The sequence below is a fragment of the Cervus elaphus genome, chromosome 14 (assembly GCF_910594005.1).
Source record: "Cervus elaphus chromosome 14, mCerEla1.1, whole genome shotgun sequence".
NCBI classification, from domain to species: domain Eukaryota; kingdom Metazoa; phylum Chordata; class Mammalia; order Artiodactyla; family Cervidae; genus Cervus; species Cervus elaphus.
Genome location: NC_057828.1, coordinates 16,559,652 through 16,585,444, shown reverse-complemented (window position 1 = coordinate 16,585,444; position 25,793 = coordinate 16,559,652).

Sequence of the window (25,793 nt, the reverse complement as noted above, 5' to 3'; positions counted from 1 at the left end):
AAGCAACAATAATAGAAAAGAGACATCATTTAAACAACATGAATTTCAGGCTGTGGTCTGTAGGATGAAGACATTTGCAATAGGACCAATTGAAGGAATGTTTATGGGGTAAGACTGGAGAGATTCCATTCAAGTGAATCACCAAGGAAAACTCTGGAGGAGAGGTGCTATTTGAGCTGCAACCTGTATAGTCTTATCCTCACAGACACTGGGAAAAGAGCTTCCAGGGAGAGAGAGCAGTATGGTCAAAGGTCCTCAGGAAGGAATACGCTTGGTTTTTTTTTTTCCTGAAGAAAAGCAGTGCTGCTGAAGAATAAAAAGTGAGAGAGTGGAGGTATTTAAAGAGACATAGGTGAGATGTAACAGGCATTTCCTCACCAGGTTATTCCAAGCATTCAATGAAAATCAATTACAACACAGAGTATGAAGTGACATTATGACATTAGCAACAGAAAACCATTTCATGCCCTGATATCTCACTTTCTAAGCTTCAGGAAATGATAATACAGTCATCTATGTCTTTCTTTGGATCCTTTAAACCAGGGCCAGGGTTATTATCTTGGGGATAGACATCAAGAAAGGGAAAGGAGAGGCAGGGATGGATTCTCCAAAGGAGACTGTATGTATTTGATGTCTGTCTTTCCATAAGCCATCCCACAAGCTCCACACTTCTCATGGAGCATGTTGAGGCCAATACTGACCTTCACCCCCGCAGTGTTCAACTCAGTATGACATAAGATGAACTTCACCCTCTGGAATGTTCCTGCCCATGTGGTGAAGGTCTTTTGTATCTATTCTGTGTGTTCTCTTTAAAGTGCTCCTCATTAATTCAATTGATTTATGTTTACAAAAGCATGCTATTAATTTCCAAAAGGAATTATCAGATATCCTAAACAAAATATATTCGAAAGCAATAAGGTCTTTATCCAAGGACCCTCCATGCGTGCATGCCCACTCAGTCACTCAGTCGTGTCTGACTCTTTGTGACCCCAACCCTGTAGCCTGCCAGGCTCCTCCTCTGTCCATGGGATTCCACAGGCAATAATACTGGAGTAGGTTGCCATTTCCTCCTCCAGCGGCTCTTCCTGACTCAGGGATTGAACTCACATCTCCTGTGTCTCCTGCAATACAGGCAGATTCTTTACCCACTGAGCCACCTGGGAAGCCCAGGACCCTCTGTCCTCTCTATATTTTCTGTAAGCCTTGTGTCCCAGCTTTAAGATGTCTTCTTTGGTAAAAACACACCCAGCAATTAGAGAGAACTGGTGATGAAATGATGAAATCATTCATATTTACCTGATAATTTACACTTAATAAAACATCATTTTTCAATACAATCAGTATTATGGCAGAATCTAAGAGTGACCAGCCTTGTAAATTAAGAGAACCTGACTTTGAGTGGGGATTTTTCTGCAGACTCATCTTGTGAATTTGGAAAAGGAATTAATGTCTCCAAGACTCATTTATATACAATAAAAATAATATTTACTTTCTAGGGTATTACTGGAGGTTAGAATTAAAGATAGTAAAATGTCTAATGAGGTATTTAGTAAATTATATAGATAAAAATAACAGCCACTACCATTTATTAATTGTCTGCATTCTGTAAGCAGTTCAATTAATACTTTATATACATTGTACCTTACGGGCTTCCCAGCTGGCACCAAGGTAAAGAACCCACCTGCCAATGCAGGAGACATAAGAGATGCAGGTTTTTTCCCTGGGTTGGAAAGATCCCCTGGAGAAGGGAATGACTTCTTTTCTGGAGAATCCCATGGACAGAGGAGACTGGAGGGCTACAGTCCATAGAGTGGCAAAGAGACAAGACTGAAGTGACTTAGCATGAATACATACATGATTTAATTATTAAAACAGTTGTCTAAAATAGGTATCATTGAATCCAAATTAACGTGAGGATCCTAAATTTTAGAAACATTTAAAAGAAGCTGATAAGCCCCTGGTTAAGCTTGCATCCATGATTTATACCAGTTTGTAATAACAGAGTTCCATTAGCTGTTTTCATGATTAGTATGACTCCTTTGCTTCATTTCTCTGATCTGGCACAGATATTTCTTTTACATAATGTAGACTGGTTTCTAAATGGAACATTCCAAGAAGATAAGACCCAAAGTGCAATAATCTATTAAGCCTGGCTTAAGCCAGTCTTAATACTGGCTCCTCTCCACTAAGATTTGACCTCTCTTCCTCACAAACACAGCATCTGCAAGCTTGGCTCTACCTGAATAGCCCATGGGTATCTGATGTGATGAATCTGGATATTCTTTAACGGAAATGTCATATCTCACATTATCTTCCATTATCAGACATTTGATGTGTCTTTCTCTTATATGTCACAGAAGCTGGGCATCTCCAGCATTTTCAAAACTAGACTGATCTTCCTTGTCATTTTCAGTTCACTCCATATAATCTCTTTTTTATTCAGACAAAGTTTCTCACACTTCCCCAAACACATGGAAAACAATCATGTTACAACATTGTTTCTCATCACCTTCCTGCACTATCCTCATTTTATTCCTTCTATGCTCACAAAAAGCTAGCTCTTCCTCAAGACACAGAAAAAGAAAGTAAGAAAAAATCATTTCCATCATCCCAAACCCTAGATTGAGAATTGTGGCTCCATTTTCAGATTTCTCCAAACACTTCTGCTTCCATTACAGCACTTCTCTGAAAGTACCTGTCTCATTTGTGGCCCTGAAAAGTACTTGAACACATGAGTTTAACCTATTTTCTTTTCACTTTTGCAAATCCCATGTAAATCAGGGTTACTGGCACTCATAAAATTTGCGGTATAAAGACATCATGTCATTTAAATAATTTTTTTTTAGACTCCCACATCAATGATCCACAGTAAACAATGCCCTCTTTCTACAGTCCTTCCTGCACTGCTTCTGGGCTTGGTTGTGCAATTTTCTTTGACGAAGGTCATTGTCAGTTATGATGTTAACAGAGGTTTAATAGACACTTGCACTTTGGGCCTTATCTTCTTGGAATGTTCCATTTAGAAACCAGTCTACGTTATGTAATAAACACAAGTTAGACTACCAAATTGCAAGAGACCATGGAGGACAAGATGCCACTATGTACATTCCAGCTTAAGCTGAGCTCAGAGTTGGTAAAACCACATGAGCAACTTCAACTCTACCATGTGGAGCAAAAGAACTGCCCAAGTGACCAGTCAACTCACAGAATTATGACAAGTAAGAATTATTGTTTTAAACTACCACCTGTCAGCTAATTTGCTACACAACTAAAGATATCTGAAGTGAAGAACTGAAGTGAAGGTTGATCAGCCACGTCTGACTCTGTGACCCCATGGACTGTGGCCCAACAGGCTCTTCTATCCATGGGATTTCCCAGGCAGGATTACTGGAGTGGGTAGCCATTTCCTTCTCCAGAGATAACTGAAACAGTCCTGAAAATCCTGCATGATAAACATAAAATTTCTTATATATTTTTGATTCTGCCTTTGCTTTTGAAATTTAGTTAGGGAGGACACATATTTCCACAACTTGGGAACTTTCCTACCGCACTGAACAGAACAAGCATCTGATATGGCCCCAGTCCCAGCTATTCCAATCCAACGTGTTCTACAAAGTACCTTCCACTTAAAGGGGAAAAAAAGGACTCAAATGAAACAAATGATTTCATCAGCGACAACAGTCACAATAAAACCAAAGAAGCAAGGCTTTCTGGGATTCATTCTACACTCCTGCATTTTCCCCAGGAAAATATGCCTTTCTCTTCTGTTTCTGAAATGCATCTCCTCTATTCCTTGCCATTATTTCTAACCGTGCTGGATATCTCACACTTGCCCTTTAGTCTAGATCCAAATTTCCACATTTCTTTATCCTGCTCTCTGATCAATACAGATCGGGACACTGATCAATACAGACTACGCAAATAAGCCTCCCTGCTTTCGCTCAGGAAGGAGAGCATAGCAGGAAATTGGAATAAAGCATAGAGGGAGGCTGGTGATTTACATCCATGCACTCACTTTCCTCCTGCAAGCTTTGGATGAGCATCACTTGAGGAGTCACAGTGTTTCCCAGGGAGCCCTCTTTCCACGCCTTGGTAATGGTTTCCACAACTTGCTCCTTTGAACCAAAGGTACTAATAGTGCCTTACTATTACTAACCCCAGGAAATAGCACAACCCCTTAGGTTTCACTAGAGTCTGTCCACATTTTGTCTTACCAAACGCCTCCCGACTTGCCCAAATTTCAATGTGCATTGTTTTCTTCTAGGCCTCTCATTTACGGCTTGAATAGGTTTTCCTGAAGGCCATTCATATAAATGCCTCAGCTCACTTAAAATAGAGCCATTCCTAAGCAGACAAGACCACTGAGGTTCCAAGTAATACTCAGCTAGTGGTACCATAGTTTCTCTCTTCCCTGAATCAACTCAGTGAGTGCCACTGATATCCTATTAGTATGGAGATCTTCATCCTTTTACATATTATCTGGATTTAGAAATTCACATCCTCTCATGAAAAGAACAGAAAATAACAGGAATGTTGCAAAGGTGACAAAAAGAATAATAAAAGAAACTGTTCAAAATAAAAGTGTCATTTTCTTTCTTAGGCTTTCTTTCTCTGTCCCTGTATTTTCTTCTCTCTTTCTTATTTGGATAAAAGTACAGGACGGTTGGCTCAGATGTCTCAGAAATCATTTTTATGTCTTTGAGAGCTTTTACAGAATACTTTTTGAATCTGCCAGGACGCCTTTAAATGAACAATGCTTTATGCAGTCATAGCTACTGCCTATTTGACACGTTTTTCTTTCCTTTTGACTGTTTGTCTTTGAAAGGATTTCTTATCAGATGAAGTTTATAGTCCTTCACATTAAAAAAAATTGTGTTGTGTAGAATGAGAACTCTACAATGAATCTATAATCTATGTATGTCTTATCAAGGGCATAAGAGGAGCCAGTCAAAATCAGAGCTTCAGAGAATCTGAAAGTTTTAAGGGAGTACACGGAGACTTCTAGAATCGTCATTATAAGGTACCTCCAAACTCTCGTCTGTTTATTACTCCAATGCTATATTACTACATAAACATTTAAGAATAGATTGCTGCTGCTGCTACTGCTAAGTCGATTCAGTCGTGTCTGAATCTGTGTGACCCCATAGACGGCAGCCCACCAGGCTCCTCTGTCCCTGGGATTCTCCAGGCAAGAATGCTGGAGTGGGTTGCCATTTCCTTCTCCAGGGGATCTTCCCAACCCAGGGATTGAACCCAGGTCTCCTGCATTGCAAGCAGATTCTTCACCATCTGAGCCACCAGGGAAACCCTATATTTTTCTTATAGGAACCTAATTGATAATGGCTTCCTAAAATCACATATATAAATATGTGTAATTATATATACATAGACTTCCCTAGTGGGTCAGATGATAAAGAATTCGCTTACAATGTGGGAGGCCTGGGTTCGATCCCTGGGTTGGGAGGATTCCCTGGAGGAGGGCATGGCGGCCCACTCCAGTTTTCTTGCCTGAAGAATCCCCATGGACAGAGGATCCTAGCAGGCTACAGTCCATGGGGTCACAAAGAGTCGGACATGACTGAGTGACTAAGCACATATGAATATATATAGTTTTTATTCTTTTAAACTGTTATTTATTAAAATTATTGAATAATGACTTTGTGTATGCTTTTTCCATTGTAAAAGCCAACGTTAATCAAAAGGAAAGAAAATACTCTCCATGTTTATTTATATAATTCATTAATACTGAAAGAAATTTGAAAAATTATGCTAATTGGATTGCATTCTATGCCCTTGATGTTGATGTTTATTCAGCTATTAAGTAATTTCTGTTAAGAAATTCTAACCCATAACTGAGAGTTGGTCCTCCATGTAAACAGATCAAATATATTGAAAAACCTGAAGAGTTCAAATTCCCTGCAGCTTTTTACAAATCAGGATTAAGGGGAAGCAATTTGACAAACCCTCCACAGAGTATTAAGAAAATTCAGTGAAGCTATTTGTTGTTTTTAGCCTTTAATGTAGTTGGTATACTTCCTTAACTACAAAGGATAATTATATTTGGTCCTCTGGGGTAACAAATTTGCCCTTAACATGATTTCTATGATGCTTTCTGGCTCTAGGTTGACAAACAAAAGAAATCAAACAATGTATTATCTGGGATTAGACATTTAATATATTGAATCATTTCAAAACACTTCACTGTGCATGTTCATGTTTTTTGACAATTTTCCAAAATCACATAGATTTGGAATCTTAAGTTATAGAAACTCAGCTGAGTATACCCTACAAATAAATCCCATCTGGGCTACCAAGAATCATTAAGAAAGGGAAAAAAAAAAAAAAAATGAGCCTTTCTGGAAAGAGGTCATGGTAGGCAAAGTGCAAAAATATTGGTGAGGAAAATTTATAATCAGGGACTTAATACATGATGTGATTGCTTTTATTGTTCTCTAGCATGCTCTAGTACCTCTTGGGGAGAGAAAGAAAATAAAGTGAAAAATAAAGCAGTTTTACCAAAATCTCTTTAAGACACTGAGATCCCAAGGCAACCCTTATGGATAGCCTAACATGCAGAGAACCCCAAGGGCCAGTGTGTTAGTCTGAGTGAGGTCAAGAGATAGGAATGCTACAGTGATGTGAACAATGAAAGCTTTATTTTAAAGACACAACAGAGACCAGGTACAAACATTATTTCATAAACTATGAGGACAAACAGATAACAAATACAGATTACCTTTGGCCTGACTCAGACCCCAGCCAGATTGTGGTAGTCAGTGCTTAATATGTTACATTCAGGTTTGGCTATAGGTGTCCATGGAGATTAACACTGGGATTGCAACTGATTCTCACAGAACCCTTTACTCGCACATCTACACATCTTCTAGATTATCTTTCAAAGCAAAAATCAACAGTGATGCTAGGCTGCTCAAAATCCAGCACTGCATTTTATTCAGCATGCAAACTGCACAAACTGTAGGAGCTCAGAAATCAAATGCTCCAGCTCCAGCCACAACCACCATTCAACCTTGTGGCTCCCTTCAACCATGGAAGACTCTGCTCCCTCCAGTTAAACCTGCTTTTTTTTTTTTTTTTTGGCCCCAAATATTCCAAGAATGCTCTCAAATTAGGGATTTTGTGATTTCTTTTCCTATAACACCATTTCCCAATACATCTTAAGTCCTATTCAATGTCATTATAATAGAGACTTTCCTGACAAAGTTACACGAAATGACAACCACCAATTGCTCTTATTTTAAGGCACTCAACATTATTTTGGTCCCCAGTCCTTCAATGGGAGGAATTTGGTTTATTTACTCCTATGTCTGCCTATGCCTTATAACAGAGAAGGCACTTGACAGGCTATTCTTACAAGTACCTCACAGAATCAACGGACATGAGTTTGAGCCAAATCCAGGTAACAGTGAAGGACAGGGAAGCCTGCCATGCTGCAGTCCCTGGGGTCACAAATTGTTGGTCACAACTTAGTGACTGAACAACAACCACCACTAAAAGCTGGTGTGTCCTAGGGCTTGGTCTAGAAGCACCTTTTTCTCCTCATACACAGCACCTTGCCCATAGTGTGTTAGTTGCTCAGTCGTGACCGACTCTTTGTGACCCCATGGACTGTAGCCCACCAGGCTCCTCTGTCCATGAGATTTTCCAGGCAAGGATACTGGAGTGGGTTGCCATTTCCTTCTCCAAGGGATCTTCCCAACCCAGGGATCGAACCCGGGTCCCCTGCATTGCAGGCTTGCCCATTACATGCTCTCAATAAATATCTGAAATAGCATTGGTTGTTGAATAAATGAATGAAGGAGTTAAAGTGGCATCTATTGCTCCCTTGTTATGAATCAGGATTTTTGTTGCTGCTGATACAAAATAGAAGCATAGCCCCCATCCTTCATGAACATGAGGTTTATTTGTTTGAGCCAACCACAATGAAAAAGGGTAGTTGAAACAATATGCTTGATGTGGAAGAAAATACAACTGAAGGATATGCTGTAGTCTGGAGGACTTCATGAAGGCTTCCTGGAAGAATGGAGCTTAGTTCTGAATAAACAGAATTATCAAGGGAAAATGGAGTACTAAAATAACCCAACCAGAGAGAAGAGCATAACTATGATAGTGAAACGTGAAATACGTTTTGGGAGAATGGGTGAAACTAAGATATATTTTATATTCTGTAGATCATGGAAGAATGTCAACTTTTCTTTTCACTTTATAACTCTCTTCAAAAAGAAGAGTGAACACCTATAGATAAAGATCAGTTCACACATTCAGGTTATTTTAGGCACTAGTAGAAAGTATCATAGTTGACCTTATTATCAAGCTTAATTAAATTCTCCTATTCTTGCTTATTACATTTCTTACCTCTTTATCTTGACACTGAAATATAAAAATACTTTGCTGGGTTTCTAATCTTTTATTTTTCAGCCTCTCAGCTTTAGGATGCCTCATGTCTGAGTCTTGAATTGACCAGAATGACTATAAAAAAACTATAAAAAAATGGAAATTCTCTTCCTGTTTGGCTGAATTCTTACATTTGGAAATATCATTTGCACATGCTGTGGTGGTGGTGGTTTAGTCACTAAATCGAGTCTGACTCTTGCGACCCCATGGAGTGTAGCCCGCCAGACTCCTCTGTCCATGGGATTCTCCAGGCAAGACTACTGGAGTGGGTTGCCATTTCCTTCTCCAAAGGATCTTCACGACCCAGGGATCGAACCCAGGTCTCCCAGATTGCAGGCAGATTCTTTATCAACTGAGCTACAAGGTGTGCTGCTGCTGCTGCTGCTAAGTCGCTTCAGTCGTGTCCAACTCTGTGCGACCCCATAGACGGCAGCCCACCAGGCTCCCCCGTCCCTGGGATTCTCCAGGCAAGAACACTGGAGTGGGCTGCCATTTCCTTCTCCAATGCGTGAAAGTGAAAAGTGAAAGTGAAGTCGCTCAGTCGTGTCCGACTGTTCGCGACCCCATGGACTGCAGCCTACCAGGCTCCTCTGTCCATGGGATTTTCCAGGCAAGAGTACTGGAGTGGGGTGCCATTGCCTTCTCCGCAAGGTGTGCTGAGCAGGTATCAAAACAGCAATGTTCCTTTACTGTTTAATATGCATTACCAAAAGTATAGAGAATTCTGGAGTGAAGATAGATATATTGGAGACATCTTCTTAAAGGAATATTTGCATTACTAAGCCCACGAGTTTTTGAGGAAAATGAATGTAATATACATTCCAAGATTTAGCATATATTATTAGCACTAGTGATGTGTGCTTAATTTAGGATAAGATGATGTAGACACAGGGAGATACAAAGTACCGGGAAATCAAAGTGATCACAAGATGAGAGAAGTAAAGTTTGAATTTTTAACATCCTTGTGCAACAATACCAGAAATCGCTTCAGATTACTTTTCATGCTCAAAAATTATTGCCTTTTATGCAGCTGACTCATGCTATAAAACAAAAAATAGTTCTTTCAATACATTACATAGTTTCCTTAGATCAGATTGGAAAACTCTATTTCCTAGAATTTATGTAGGTTGATTTAGAGATGCTTTCAAACAGGAGATGATCAATATTTAACTATTTATCTTCAAATTTATAATTGAGATTTTTTTCAAATGTGTTTATCTTTAATTTTTGGTAAGACCTTAGCAAACATATGAATATCATTATTAATTTATCAGAATATTTAAAATACATCATAAATATAACCACAATGCTACACCACATGTTCTTGATACTCCATGTAATTCCACGTAACTCCATGTAACCAATTTTTACTTTTATTATTTGTTTTTAATAAAATTTGTTTTTATTATTTTCTTTTTTCACAATTTTCCAATTAATTTATTATCAAGTTTCTGGGAACAATGAAATGTACTTGTACCCTTGGAATTCAGTGTACTATCGCTATGGAATGCTCTCTTCCTGGCAACTGAATATGAGTAGAGTGTAATTGCCTAGAGCTTCACTTCAGATGTGAATTGAAAAATGCTTTGTTTGTCTTTATTTGCTGACCCTGACCCCCTTATTCTCTATTTTGAAGGCATCATAACATGGAGTTCTTTCTCACTTATTTAATATTCATGTGGAGGCTTAATGGGTCCTACTTACACTGAGCTTGTGCATATAATTTGTAAAATGTAGAAAGTTGTTTTATTACATTTTCTGACTACATTCTCTACATTGACCATAGTATTGACAGCACTAATTTTCTTCTGATTCATGAGTATCTCTATTTAGAACTACAGGCTTCATTCAGATTGGACTCCCATTCAGCCATCTCATGTTCAATTGCATCTTTTTGGAAAATATTTTAGTTAAATCTGTCCAATTATCATATTCTTTGTAGTGGATAAAAGAATAATGCCCATTATACAGAGTGAAGTAAGCCAGAAAGAAAAACACCAATAAAGTATACTAATACATATATATATGGAATTTAGAAAGATGGTAATGATGACCCTATATGCAAGACAGAAAAAGAGACACAGATGTATGGAATAGACTTTTGGACTCTGTGGGAGAAGGCGAGGGTGGGGTGATCTGGGAGAAAAGCATTGAAACATGTATATTATCAAGTGTGAAACAGATCGCCAGTCTAGGTTGGATGCATGAGACAAGTGCTCAGGGCTGGTGCACTAGGATGACCCAGAGGGATGGGATGGGGAGGGAGGTGGGAGGGGGGTTCAGGATGGGGAACATATGTAAATCTATGGCTGATTCATATCAATGTATGGCAAAAACCACTACAATATTGCAAAGTAATTAGCCTCCAACTAATATAAATAAATGAAAAAAAAATACAGAAAAAGAAAAGAAAATATACAGTAGCACATGAAAAGATGCTCAGAATTATTCATCATTAGGAAAATATAAATTAAAACCACAGTAAGTTGTTGTTTTATATCTTCTAGTTTGGGAAAAACTAAATAAAGAAATTTGACAATAAAAAAAGATTAATGGAAATACAATGGAATTTTTTTGAAAAAAATCTTCAATTTTGGATTTTAAATATGTGATACTAACAAAATATCACAGAAAAAAAACAAATCTTAGTCAGAAGTGGTGTTCTAATTGATGTCTCTCTGATCTTTCAGGTATTTCGCAACTCCATCCATACTCACTTGAAAGAGTTTATTCATATTAAAATGAGTTTTCTTTATTCACTGATGGCAGTATTGATAAAATCATGAATTGGTTAAAGAATTTCAGACTGGTCATGGGTTAAGTTTAAACAGTTATCAAATACCCACTTACTGATGAGTGTCACTTATAGCAATAGAATGTTCCAAACTGGATACCTGCGTTTGGAAAAAAGACAAAAATAATTGTCCTTACCAAACTAAGGTGGTATATCTATGATACACAGCGTGGTTGCATTAAATCATGGAAAATTATATGTCCAACCTTAATCTTTAAATTAAAACAAAAAATCTATTCTTGAGCAAACAACTTTGTCAATGTCAAGGCAGGACAAGGGAGAATCCAGTGAAGTACTTGGTTTGGATATATAATTCAAGGGATGCCAAGAAACCCAGTAATCAAGATAAGCAATACTTCAATAAAATATTGTTAAAAATCAAATTAGTTGGAAAAATCCATGATAAATATAATAAATCAAAATTTTAAATAAAACCAGGTCAGGATTATTGATCTTCCTTTTTGATCTCTCCACTTTGTTCCAATCACAATGAATGAAACAGGAAGATACATTTAAAGATCCTCATGTTGTTTTTCAAACTGTAGATCCGGATACCTAATTTACAAAACTTAATGTTCATTTTTCTTCTGTTAATACAACATAAGACTATATGCAGGATGGAAATGGGAGTTGTAACAGGACCAGCTGCACAATGGATAATCTATTTTCAGATATATGCTTGGTGTTTTTCCAAAACAAGTGAGAGGTACCTGACAGTAATCTAGATCCGTAGACTGCAGGTGGTAAAGACTGATCATGACTGAATATTATGAGCAATTAATGATGTGGAGGAATATATCATGAAAGAAAGGATAAAACAACAGTTCTAAAAGTCTGAGGCCAAACCAATCTTATGACAAAAAATGACCTTCCTTTGATAAGAAATTTAAAACTTATGGAGGTATTGAGGCAAGGATATCTGTCAGCTGATTGACTGTATACTAAGTATTTATCCAACAGTCAGAGATAGGGTCAATTATTTTTTTCTTTCTATTATCTATTTGTCTAGCTACCTATCTGCCAAATGCAAATAGCAACAATGCTCAAAAAGTATATATAAATGTGCATATATATATACACACATTGTATATATAATTATATATGCATTATATATGTATATATAATATATATAAATTGTATATATAAGTGGAATCTCTCTTCACCCTATGTTAGCACATTGCAGATGGATTCTTTATCAGCTGAGCCACCAGGGAAGCCTTTGCTTAGCACAGATCACTGAGTTCCCTGTGATTTGATTATAAACATTTAAATATGCATTTTTGTGGGTAAATTTATAATTTTATATTTAAATGGTTTCCATGGCAGCAGAGATACATTGACCTAGGGTGACAGTGATGTACAAAGACTGACTGCAAAAAAATAAAAGTAGATTAGTGTCTTAGCCTTTTTGAGTATAGACTAATTCCTTAACTTACAAATTAACCTAAAAACAAAGAGAACCTTTTTAGGGAACATGAATTTTTAGATAACTGAAAGTTTTAGGATTCATTTATTTTTCATTTTTTCCGATACATAACTGGCGCTTGGGCAGGAAGGAGTTGCCATATTCATCAAAAATATGAGATACAAAGTTAAATATGACTCTAAGATAATGAATGCTTTGTAGTGATTCAGACAGTACAGAATCTGCCTGCAACACAGGAGATCTAGGTTTGATCCCTGCGTCAGGAAGAGTCCCAGGAGAAGGGAATGGCTACCCATTGCAGTATTCTTGCTTGGAGAATCCCAAGGACAGAGGAGCCTGGTGGGCTGCAGTTCATGGGGTCACAAAGAGTCAGACACAACTGAGCTGTTAACAATTTCACTTTTACTTATATGCTCCAGATCATATTGTTGATTTGAAATCAAATTTAACTGAGTGACCTATATTTTAACTGACAACTGTATACTCTTGTTTTACGAACTTTTTAAAGTAAGTGTATTCATTTATTCATTTATCCATCATGGGTCCTAATTGCAGCAAGTAGAATTGTGGATCTTCCCTGAGGCATGCAAACTCTTAGTTGCAGCATGTGGGATCTAGTTCCCTGACCAGGAATCAAACCATAACCCCATGCATTGAGAATGTGTAGTCTTAGCCACTGGCAGCAGGGAAGTCCCTGAAATTCTTAATCTGTGCATTTTGCTTTCTAAATGCATGTCTGCTATACCATGAACTCCCAGGAAGTACCTGCTACATATGTACTTCCTTTCCTTGCCCCACAACTGCGGTGCTGCTCCCTGCTTTAGTTCTGAGAGCTGGTTTTAGCCCCAGGGATTGACACTTGGACCTAGGCAGTCATTAGCCAAGGTTAATCAACTTTTCAAAATTATTATCACTAATTACAGAAACTGTTTAAACATAATTAATTTTACTAATCATTCTCCCAACTTCCACAACCTTTTGACATTGCACTTTTACTATATACATATCTACCATGACCTTTTAGAAGACCACAAACCTTGTAATATATGAGATATGTTTGTCACCCTCAAACCAATTATGGCTCCTCTGGGGCAATACTTGCCCCATTAAGAATGGATGCATTAATCCCTAAAAACCACTCTGTTCTATTAGGTGATCTGCCTCAAAATCAAATATTTCAGATTTCTATTCCAGAAAAAAAAATCATATCTCATTCTATTGCATAAAAAGGCACAATATTGTACTTTAAATTTCTGGAGCAAATTTCTATACATGATAAACACTCAAGTCCTTCATAAGAAGTCATTTTTGAAGGGGGCAAAGACCCATCAAAGGAAGAGCACCTACTGATAACATGATTTAAAATGTGTTTATCTGAATATCCTAATATTTTAAATTATACACTTCTTTGGAAATCTTTGAAAATTCAAGTTTTTTTTTAATTTACTTATTTTTGATCAAACAGTTGAAGAATAAATTTGGAAAGAAACACTTGCATTTCTAAGATAAACAGTTTACATGGATAATATTTTTGCACAGTTCATTATTACTAGTGACACTTGTATTAATCAGTGTTCCATATGTTGGCACAGCTGTGGTGGATTTGTCCAAATCTCTACAGATTTTTCTTTTCCTGCTCAGAGATATTTTTCAGCGTGGGAGCAGAGTGCCTTTGTGCTCTACGTTAGGCCTTATTGTAAAGTCAGCACATGTTCTCCAATACTTCTTGGCAAGACTGACAGCATTTATTAATTTATGAGTTTTTCCCCCAAACAGTTGTCCTTTTTTGGAGGGAAGGGAGGTTGTGGTAGGTTTAATTGGCCTTTCAAAAACAGGCATGGCAAATATTTCTCTAATTTTTTTATTTTTTACATTTTGGGATCAAATTTAAAAGCATAATTTTTCCTTCTTGCAGACACGTGATATTTTTCTTGCTGACCTCTTGCCTACTTACAATCAAATCTTTATTTCAACTAAGGCTTTTATTTTTATTTACTTACTTTTGATAGTCAAAAACCTGCACATATTTAATGAACACAATTTTGTGAACTTGGACAAATATATATACCTATGAAACATTCTCAACAACCAAGGTAACAGACGTACCAATCACCTCCTAAAGTCTCCTTGTGTTCTCTCTGTGTATTTGTGTGTGTGTGTGCATGTGCTAAGAACACTTAACAGGAGATCTACTCTCCTAACAAGTTTTGAGTCGATAGTACAGTATTACATACAGTATACAACAGGCACTATGCTACACAGCAGATCTCTAAAGGAAATTCATCCTGCATAATCGAAACGTTATACATCTTGAACAAGAACTGCGTGTTATCTCTTTCCATGTTCCCTGGTAACTAACATTCTATCTGCCGCTTCTGTGAATTTGACTATTGTAAGTTCCTCATTTAAATGCAATCATAGCATTTGTTCCTCTGTAACTGGTTTTTTCACTTGGCATAATGCCATTAAGTTTCATCCAAGTTGTTTGCAAACAGCCCGATTTCTTTAAGGCTGAATAATACTCCATTATATGTATATACCCCATTTTATTAACCCATTCATTTGTTCATGAACATTTCAGTTGTTTTCATGACTTGGCTATTATGAACAATGCCATCACGAACATCTCGATTTTAATTCTTTTGCATATATACCGAGAAATGGCATTGTTGGTAGTTTATCTTTAATTTTTTGAAGAACATACTATTTTCCATTGCAGCTGCAGCATTTTACATTGCCAGCAGTGAAGAAAAGTTCCAATTTATCCACATACTCACCAATCCTAGCTTTTTTGCTTATTTTTGTAGTAGCCACTGTAACTAATATGAGGTATTACTTCATATTAGTTTTAATTTTCCTTTCCCTGATGATTAACAATGTTGAGTGTCTTTTAATATGTTGTTCAGTCACTAAGTCATGTCCGACACTTTGTGACCCCATGGACTGCAGCACACCATGCTTCCCTGTCCTCCACTATTTCCCGAAGTTTGCTAAAGTCCACTCAGTTGAGGATGCTATATAACCATCTCCTACTCTGCCACTCTCTTTTCCTCTTGCTTTCAATCTTTCCCAGCATCAGAGTCTTTTCCAATGAGTCAGCTCCTTGTATCAGGTGGCCAGAGTATTGGAGCTTCTGCTTTAGCATCAGTCCTTTCAGTAAATAGTCAGGGTTGTTTTCCTTTAGGATTGATTAGTTTGATCTCCTTGCTGTCCAAGGGACTCTCAAGAGTCTTCTCCAGCACCACAGTTCGAAAGCATCAATTCTTCAGCACTCAGCCTTTTTTTATGGTACAATGGCAAAGGGGGAAAGACTAGAGAGTTCTTCAGGAAAATTGGAAACATCAAGGGAGCATTCTGCCAAAGGCAGACACAATAAAGGATAAAAATGGTAGAGACCTAGTAGACTGAAGATAACAAGATGAGATGGAAAGAATACATGGAAGAGCTACATTAAAAAAGGTCTTAATGAACTGGATTACTACAATGGTGTCGTTAGTCACCCAGAGCAGACATTCTGGAGTGTGAAGTCAAGTGGGCCTTGAGCAGCACTGCTATTAATAAAGCTAGTGGATGTGATGAAATTCCAGCAGAAGTATTCAAATCCCTAAAGGATGATGCCATCAAGATTTTTGCATTCATAATGCCAGCAAATGGAAGACTGGAAAAGGTCACAGAACTGGAAAAGGTCAATCCTCATCCCAATTCCCAAGAAGGATAGTATCAAACAATGTGCTAATCATTCGACAATTGCACTCATCTCCCATGCTAGTAAGGTCAAGCTTAAAATCTTGCAGGCTAGCCTTCAGCATTATGTGAACCAAGAAATTCCAGATATCCAAGCAGGGTTTAGAAAAGGAAGAACTAGAGATCAAGTTGCCAACATTTGCAGGGTTATAGAGAAAGCAAGGGACTTTCAGAAAAACATTTATCTCTGTTTCATTGACTATGCTAAAACCTTTGACTGTGTGGATCATGACAAACTGTGGAAAGTTCTTAGAGAAATGGGGATACCCAGGCCATCTGACCTGTCTCTTGAGAAACCTGTATGTGCGTAAAGAAGCAACAGTTCGAATGCTGTATCAAACAACTGATTGGTTCAAGATCCAGAAAGGAGTACACCAGGGCTGTCTGCTGTCACCATTTTATTTAACCTACACTCTGAGCACATCATGAGAAATGCTGGGCTGGGTGAGTTACAAGCTGGAATCAAGAAAGGTGGGAGAAACATCAACAGCCTCAGATATGTGGATGATACCACTCTAATGGCAGAAAGTGAAGAGGAACTAAAGAGCCTCTTGATGACGGTGAAGTAGGAGAGTGAAAGAGCCAGTTGAAGACTAAATATTAAAGAAAAAAAAACTAATATCATGACATCTGGTCCCATTACTACATGGAAAATAGAATGGGAAAACGTGAAAGTAGTCACAGTTTTCCTCTTCTGGGGCTCTATAATCACTGCAGACGGTCACTGCAGCCACAAAATCAGAAGATGCTTGTTTCTTGACAGGAAAGCTATGACAAACCTAGACAGTGTGTTGAAAAGCAGAGACATTACTCTGTTGACAAAGGTCTGTATAGTCAAGGCTATGGTCTTCCCAGTGGTCATGTGAAAGCTTGTGAGAGCTGGACCATGAAGAAGGCAGAACACCAAAGAATTGATGCCTTCGAATTGTGATGCTAGAGAAGACTCATGAAACTCCCTTGGACAGCAAGGAGATCAAACCAATCAATCTTAAGGGAGATAAACCCTGAATATGCACTGGCAGGACTGATGCTGAAGCTGAAGCTCCAATATTTTGGTCATCTGATGTGAATAGACGACTCATTGAAAAAGTCCCTGATGCTGGGAAATATTGAGGGCAGAAGGAGAAGAGAGCATCATAGGATGAGATGGCTGGACAATATTACTGATGCAATGAACATGAACTTGGGCAAACTCCAGGAGATGTGTGGGACAGGGAGACCCGGGGTACTACAGTCCTTAGGGTCACAAAGAGTCAGACATGAATGGGTGACTGAGCAACAGAAAGAACTCACACCCATACATGGCAATTTGTGTGTCTTCTTTTGGAGATATTTGAAGACTTTTGCCTACTTTTTGTTTGACTTATTGATTTATTTATATCTGCTATTGAATTGTAGGAGTTCTTATGTATTTTGGACTTTGGATCAGGTCCTTACCAGATATGTGGTCTGGAAATATTTTTCATTCAAAATGTTTTACAAGGTAGATTAATTAAAACAGTATGACACTAGCATAAAGACAGACTGATATACCAGTGGAAAAAATAGAGAGCCTAGAATTAAACCCACACATTTACAGTAAACTGATCTTCAACACATGTCAAGAATACACAATGTGAAATAGTCTCTTCAACAGATGGCATTGGGAAACTTGATATCCAATCCAAAAGAATGAAATTTGAACCAAAAGCTTACATCATACATGAAATAAACTCAAAACAGAGTAAAGACTTAACTCTAAGATCTGAAGATATAAACCTCCTAGAAAACACAACAAAAAGCTTCTTGACATTAGCCTCAGCAATGGCTATGACACCAAAGGGAGCAAAAGCAAATACACAAGTTGGACTACAAGAAACTGAAAAGCTTATGATCTCTTCTTTACTATTTCCCTTATCCTGAAACTGAAATCCTTTCACCCTGTCTCCTGTGTGCTTACTTCAATTTGACATAATCTAGGAAAAATGTGTCAGTTCTCCAGCTTCAGTCAGATGGGTAGTGTCAGGAATTACTTGATCATATAACTGGAAACAGCAGGGGATGAGAACAAGCTAAGTAACTCTGGGGCAATAACAAAGATGCCAGCTTGGTCTCCCTCTTGTAGACCCTGATGGCTGTTCTGCAGAAGAGCAAAGGTGAGCTGGTGAAGGCTCAGCAGGGTGGCAAAAAGTGTGTCTTGGCTGCTAAACTGCTTTTCAATGAAGAATAAAGATCTATCAAACCACTGGGAGAAAACCTGCATTCTCTTTTTCATGTGTTCATTGTAACATCGTGATTTTTCTTGTGTTAACACTGGGGACAAACAAGAAAGGATTTTTTTTAAGTTTTCTTTGAATTCTTTCTTCTTTTGGATTGGATGGTAAACGATTAATCAGTCTAAGATATGTCTGAAAATAGCAACAGAACAGACTTTTAGAAAAACATAAAAGGCCATGAGGAAGAAGAGGAGGCAAGTAGGCAGGTATGAAATGATATACTGAACATAGAGAAGAGCCAGAATCCCATTCACGCAGTATTAGAGAGGACCAGCTTCAAGTATTACAAATTATTTAAATCAGATTGAATTTATTAACAGATTTCAGACCTCTTTGAGCTTCCCTTCTGACTTAGCGGCAAGGAATCTGCTTGCAATGCAGGAGACACAGGAGACACATGTTAAATCCCTGGGTTGGGAAGATTCCCTAGAGAAGGAAATGGCAACCCACTTGAGTATTCTTGCCTAGCAAATCCCATGGACAGAGGAGCCTGGTGGACAACAGTCCATGCAGTTTCAAAGAGTTGGACAGGACTCAGTGACTAAATCACCACCAGACCTCCTAGTGTTTCATTTAGGAATCCGTTTATTGAGAACTGGTTGCCAGTAGGCTTGTAAGACTTAGACTAGAACTCAGAGCATCTAATTTGGAGCAATTCATTCATTAATTTATTAATTCAGCAAATATTTTTGAACAGTATTATGTGCCAGGAACTGGGTTAGTTATTTAGGACATGATGAATTTACATTTGTAACAGATTTTGACTGCATGGAACTTATGAGAAAGAGTCTTCAGAGAAGTGTAGAATCTGAGAAATAAAAGATCTAGTTATTTAGACACTGACAGTGTCAGGAAGCACAACTTTTGCTAAATCACTTAAATACAATTTGGAGTTCACAACGTTGCTGCTTTACAAAGAACTTGACTCTTCCTATAATGGAGAAGAGTATTAATTATTTCCCTTCTTCACAGCCCCATATAAAAATAAGGAACTGGCCAGCTGCTGACAGTTGTGTACTAGTGATGGACCGTTAAAATAAAAAAATGTCAAAACCAGGTTTACAGCCTTTGAAAATATTGGTTTAACTATTTCTACCATAGTCTATTTTAAGATAGCAATGCTGCTGGCAAAAGTCCTGAAATAACAGGAGTCAGTTCTCAGAAATCTATACAAGCATGTTCCAGTACATTACTGAACACTGACCTCTTAGCGTTTGCCTGGTTTCTCAGCTATTAAAAGAATTTCCTAAATCTTTAGAATTAACACTTGGAAAAATATGTATTAAAATCTTAATTTTCTGTGGATATTTCTTATTATTCTAGTTGTCTAGTTCTGAGGAAAAGAAAGAGGGAGACACATCTTTGCATTTATCTTATTTACTTTCTTTAAACCTGCTAGCCTTGCTTTAGGTTTTATCCTAGAGTTGGAATTGGGATTTCACAATCAAACAGAAAGAAGAAATACTTGGGGCACATGCTCAGATATATCCAAATTTAGTGCCATCTGTAAAAAGGTAAGTTTATCTATACACAATGAAAGTATCTAGAATTGACATGATCATACCTCTGAATACTTAGTCTATATTGTTCTATATCACAAATGTGCAGTGGAATCATTGGAATATGATCTTTAATATTTCATATTTCCATGTCTTTGGTGGGATACAGAAATTTCATGTAAGTTTTTACAAATTCATGTACTGTTTAGCAAATATAAGAGGTAGATTAACTTATGCTTGTCATAGATTTTAGTTATTTTATTACTTATTTGTTCAAGATAGAAGGTGAAAGAATATGGAGGGCAGCTTAGGGTTGCATGTGGAAAAACAAAACTACTGGTTTTCAAAAATATGGGGAAAATCTGTAGATTTTGTTTATGTCTACTATTCATGTCCCTATTACAATGGATAATCAAGAGTTGACTACATTGTAATTAGAATTGAAGTTGAAGAACCCATCAAACAATTCACAATTTATATTATAATATAGCTCATCAACCCACTAAATATATATTAATAGGGCATTCAAAATCATGCATTTGGCATTTCAAAGACATCTTCCCACATCTGGAGTGATTTGGGATAAATTATTTAGTGCCCTCTCTGTCTTTCAACTATTTTTGGTGAGTTCCATTTTGCATAATATTGTAATCAGCCTTTGAGTAGAAAACGCTAATGTAGTGGAGGGGGGTAATCTTCATCTCTGGACAATTCCAAAGGAAATAATACAATCAAGAAAAGAGGAGAGACACCAATTTTGAGGTAATTAGTCAGAAGAATAAATGAATGTTGATAAATGTTGAGATTATTCAAAAATTATAGGTTTTTAAATAACATTTGATTTTTTAAATTTTTACTTTTAGAAAGTAGATTTTCACTGAATTTATTTCATAAAATTTTATTTGGTTTTAAAATACTTCTCCCATAGTATTACCATAACAATACATCAATATAATAGTAAATATTTTAATCTGTATATTTTTTGATACTTAAAATATTCTGATTCATCTGAATTTTGGAGTAATATTAATCATCTTGTAGAAACTTTAGACTATGTCTATGGGTCCCAGTTTTATAAAGCAGTAAATGAGGTAAATCATGGAACCTGTATGCTTGATACTAAATTCCAGGAACATATGTAAATGTATTATTAGATTTGAAGGCACTTAGAGGGAAAGACACAGTTAAGTTATTGTTAAAAATACTCTTGCTTTTGTTCAGTTGCTGAGCCATATCTGACTCTCTGTGACTCCATGGACTGCAGCAGGCCAGCCTTTCCTGTCCTTCATTCTCTCCCTGAGTTTGCTCAAACTCATGTTGATTGAGTCAATGATGCCATCCAATCATTTCATTCTCTGTCAACCTCTTCTCCTGCCCTCAGTCTTTCCCAGCATCAAGGTCTTTTCCAATGAGTTGGCCCTTCACATCAGGTGGCCAAAGTATTGTAGCTTCAGCTGCAGCATCAGTCCTTCCAATAAATACTCAGGAGTTGATTTCCTTTGGGATTGCCTGGTTTGATCTCCTTGCTGTCCAAGGGACTCTCAAGAATCTCCTCCAGCACCACAGTTTGAAAGCATTAATTCTTCAGTGCTCAGCCCTCTTTATGGTCCAACTCTGACATCCATACATGACTATTGGAAAAACCATAGCTTTGACTATATGAACCTTGGTCAGCAAAGTGCTGTTTCTGGATTTTAATATGCTATCTAGGTTTGTTATAGCTTTTTTTCTAAGGAGAAGTTGTCTGCAGTCATTGTCCACAGTGGTTTTGGGGCCTAAGAGAATAAAATCTGTCACTGCTTCCACTTTTTCCAACGTTTGCTATGAAGTGATGGGACTGTGATCATAGTTTGTTTTTTTTTTTAAGGTTGAGTTTCAAGCCAGCTTTTTCACTTTCCTCTTTCACTCTCATCAAGAGGCTAAGTCACCTGTGACTCCTACACTGGCAAGAAGATTCTTTACCACTGAGTCATCATGGAAGCCCTAAGAACTATTAGCTAATGACTATTAGCTAATTAAATAATGAAAAACTTAATTTCTTGTTATGCTGCTAGAATAATCAAATGAATTTGATAACTAAATAAGGACAGATGACAGATAAATAATCTAAATTGACAGATTATTCAATGTTAAAAATCTGTATTTTTACTTTGCATGCTACCTCAAATATTTCCTATAAATATTACCAAAAGAAATGTGAACTCAACTGCAGTTGTAATCAGAGAAGCTAACATGTATGAATCTCATTTTCTGTGCCAAGGATTGTTTTTATTCTCTTAATACCACTTAATCCAAACAGCATCCCTAGGATGCAAAGTGTTGTAATTTATTCTCATTTTAAAGATAGGAATCTTAATTTTAGAACTAGAAAGTAACCTGGGAAAAGCCAATTAGGTGTCAAATGAAGAAGCTTGGTTTAACACCCAACAGGTCTGATGCAAGGCTTTTTATTCTGTTCATAGAAAGACTAAACTGAGAACAGCCACTTACACATCCTTGAAAGGCTAGCTAAAATAAGTGGAGAAAAGATCACACATTTTTTAATTCAGAAATCACATTAAAAAAAGAATATGCAAAAATAGCAAGCACATAAAGCAAATTTGTCTAATGTATGAAGTATTTTTTCTTTTCCTGTTAGAACTATCCAACAATGAAATGTGTTTCCTCACAAAGTATTGAGCTCCTTGTCCTTGGAATTATTCAGAAGAACGCTGTTGACCATAAGAAAGACTGTGGAAAACATTTTGCCTTGGGAGGAACACTCATTATTTTTCTTTGGGAAAAAAAAAATCTCCATGTGAGGACCTAAATTTTTTAAAATGACTGATGCTAAAACAATGAAAATTATTTTCATTTTTCCCCAACAGCCTACAACAGTAATCAAACCTAAAAATGAAGACGTCACTACCTATAAAGCCCATAATGACAGCTTTACTAGTAAGTACTTGAACTGTAGAATTCTAAGTGAGAGATAGCAACCAATTTTTCTTTCCTGCAGCATGTTTTAGTCTTAAAAACAGCAATAGTTACTTATTCTACTGAGGTTATTGGTTTTTGAATCATTTCATTTATCACTGAATCTATATATACATCACAATTTATCTCTATTTCATGATGAACTCTGGATAGATGGCTGAATGATGTAATCCAGAAGATAAAAAGGATGCAGAGTGTGTAAATGACTACAAAACATCATAAAAGGTATTTTGAATCATTTTGCTTTCACTTAGGGTAATCTCTGGTTCAAAGATTCATATGTAAATCTCTAGTCACTTAAACATGTCTCTATGAATATAGTATCATTTGATAAACTGGGATGGTTTTACTTCTTAATCTCACTAGAGACTTCCACTCTTGATATGATTTTATCTATTGCTATACTCTCACATGTTATTACATCTCACTGTTTCCAAAAGGTTAACAATTCATAGTGTATGTTTCTCTCTGTTTGATTCCTAAATGTTTTAAATTTATAGTTTTTATTTCTGTTTCCCATGAGGTGTTAAAAAGTTCTATCATAATTTTTCAAAAGAATACTTCTGAGTCTTATTTTAAGTAAAGAGACTAGCTATCAAGTGTGTTCTACTAAGAGTACATATGCCATGAAGCTCTCTCTGTAGGTATTGATGCTATAACCAAACAAAACAACAATAACGAGAACAAACAAGATAATGTGTTATCATGCAAAAATGAAAGTGGGAAGCATTGGAAATGACAGATTACACTGACCTATAAAAGCATATTCTTATAACTTATAATTAAATATATCTAATGCTAAACACAATTAGAAATACAAGCATACATATAATGTCATTTGCTAATATTTTTACCTTTCACTCTAGCAAAGCCATGCCTTTTTCTCATAAATATACCAAGCTCCTGTATGTTTCCTGGCAACAGTATGCTATAGTCATTGGGAGTAATCTTACAAACAGAAAAAGTTTCTTTAAATTTACTTTAAGTTTATTTTTAATTTTTCTTAAGTCTATTCCTCTAGAAACTTTACTTTTCAGATCAGTAAAAGACCTGTAGCCATATTTATTTGTTAGGAAATTTCAAATCATTTGTAATTTTTGAAATTACAAATACACTAATTGTAACGTAGTCATTCTGGATGCTGGTCAAAAAAATATAGATTTAGTTTATGTATCTATTTAATTTATGTTGGGGCACCACAGTAAATAGTCTCATCAAGCATAAAAGTAATCCTTCTACATTATAAAATGCTGAACCCAGAATTCAAAGTTTTTAACAACTCATTCCAGTCTTACACACACATACTCCATGAAACTCTAATTCTAATTAAAATTTCATCTTATTAACTACCGCTTTTCACAAAACGTATATATTTCAAAATGTGGATATTTTGCACCTTGAAGACAGATATAACTGTAAGCAGCTACAATGGTCATTAGCTACCCTGGCTTCTCCTGTGAAAATTACTGTGCTAGCCTGACTTTAAATGTAATTTCTAAAATATTTTCTGCTGAGGAAGTATAAAAATCTCCCTAAGAAGGTTGGTATTTTTAAATATAGAAAACAGAAAAACAGTTCCTGTTTATTAATCATTATTTATTAATACCTGTCATTTATTTATATGTCATGAAACATAATTGAATATAACTTTATATTAATATTAAAAAAGTAATACAAAAAAAACTAAAAATGGCCATTGTATTTTATTGGATATCTCAGAAATGTACCTCAGAAAATACCAAAAATCCTCTTTCCTTTTTGTTCACCATTAGAAATGCATACTACAGACTTGTCTAAATTGACAATAATAAAAAATGTATTTTGTAAATTATAAGCCAGACATAATATATTGATTATGTCATGATTTTTCTATAGCCAATGCATGTTTCATTTACATGGTGGATAAAGATATATATATATACATAGGTATATATACATATTTCACATACATATATTTGTATGTATGTATGTATGGGTGCATGTGTATATATATATTATAATACATATAATATATAATAGGAAGAGAGAAGCACATGGAAATATATATAGTCATTTTCATTATAATTAATATTGATAAAAGTATATGAAAGGTATTATTTTAGCAACGGAAAAAGGTTTTGCAAATTCACAAAATAAATGGATTTATAAGAGTTTGTTTCGTAATCCAAAGCATGAGTCAACCTCTTTATGATTCTTTTTTCTTTTTTTTTTGTAATTTCTTGTTACATTTATTGGTAAGGTATTTTACTTCAGTCGCTTGCCCACTTTCTTATCCTTACCCATTAAAAGGAATGCCTGGAATGTATTTCAGTTGAAAAGTATGCATCCTAATCAGCATGAGTGGGATATAGAACACACACACACGAGTTATGGAAAAAATATTGGCCTTTTAAAGTGGGTCTTCCCAGAGGATTTAGAAACCGTTTGTTTTTCCTTTCCAGCTCCATGTTTCCTCAGGCCTTCTTCTTCTCTTCCTTACCCCTTCCACTTAGTTTGTGCTAAATGATAAAAAATTTGACCATTATCTCTGATTCTCAGGAGGAAAACTCTAAATCCTAAGACTTTTCTAAGTACTAGAATTGCTTTTATTTATTAGCCCTTTGGACCACAGTGAGTGGGTGTGTGTGTACTCAGTCACTTAACTTATGTATGACTCTATGCAACCCCATGAACTATATAGCCCACCA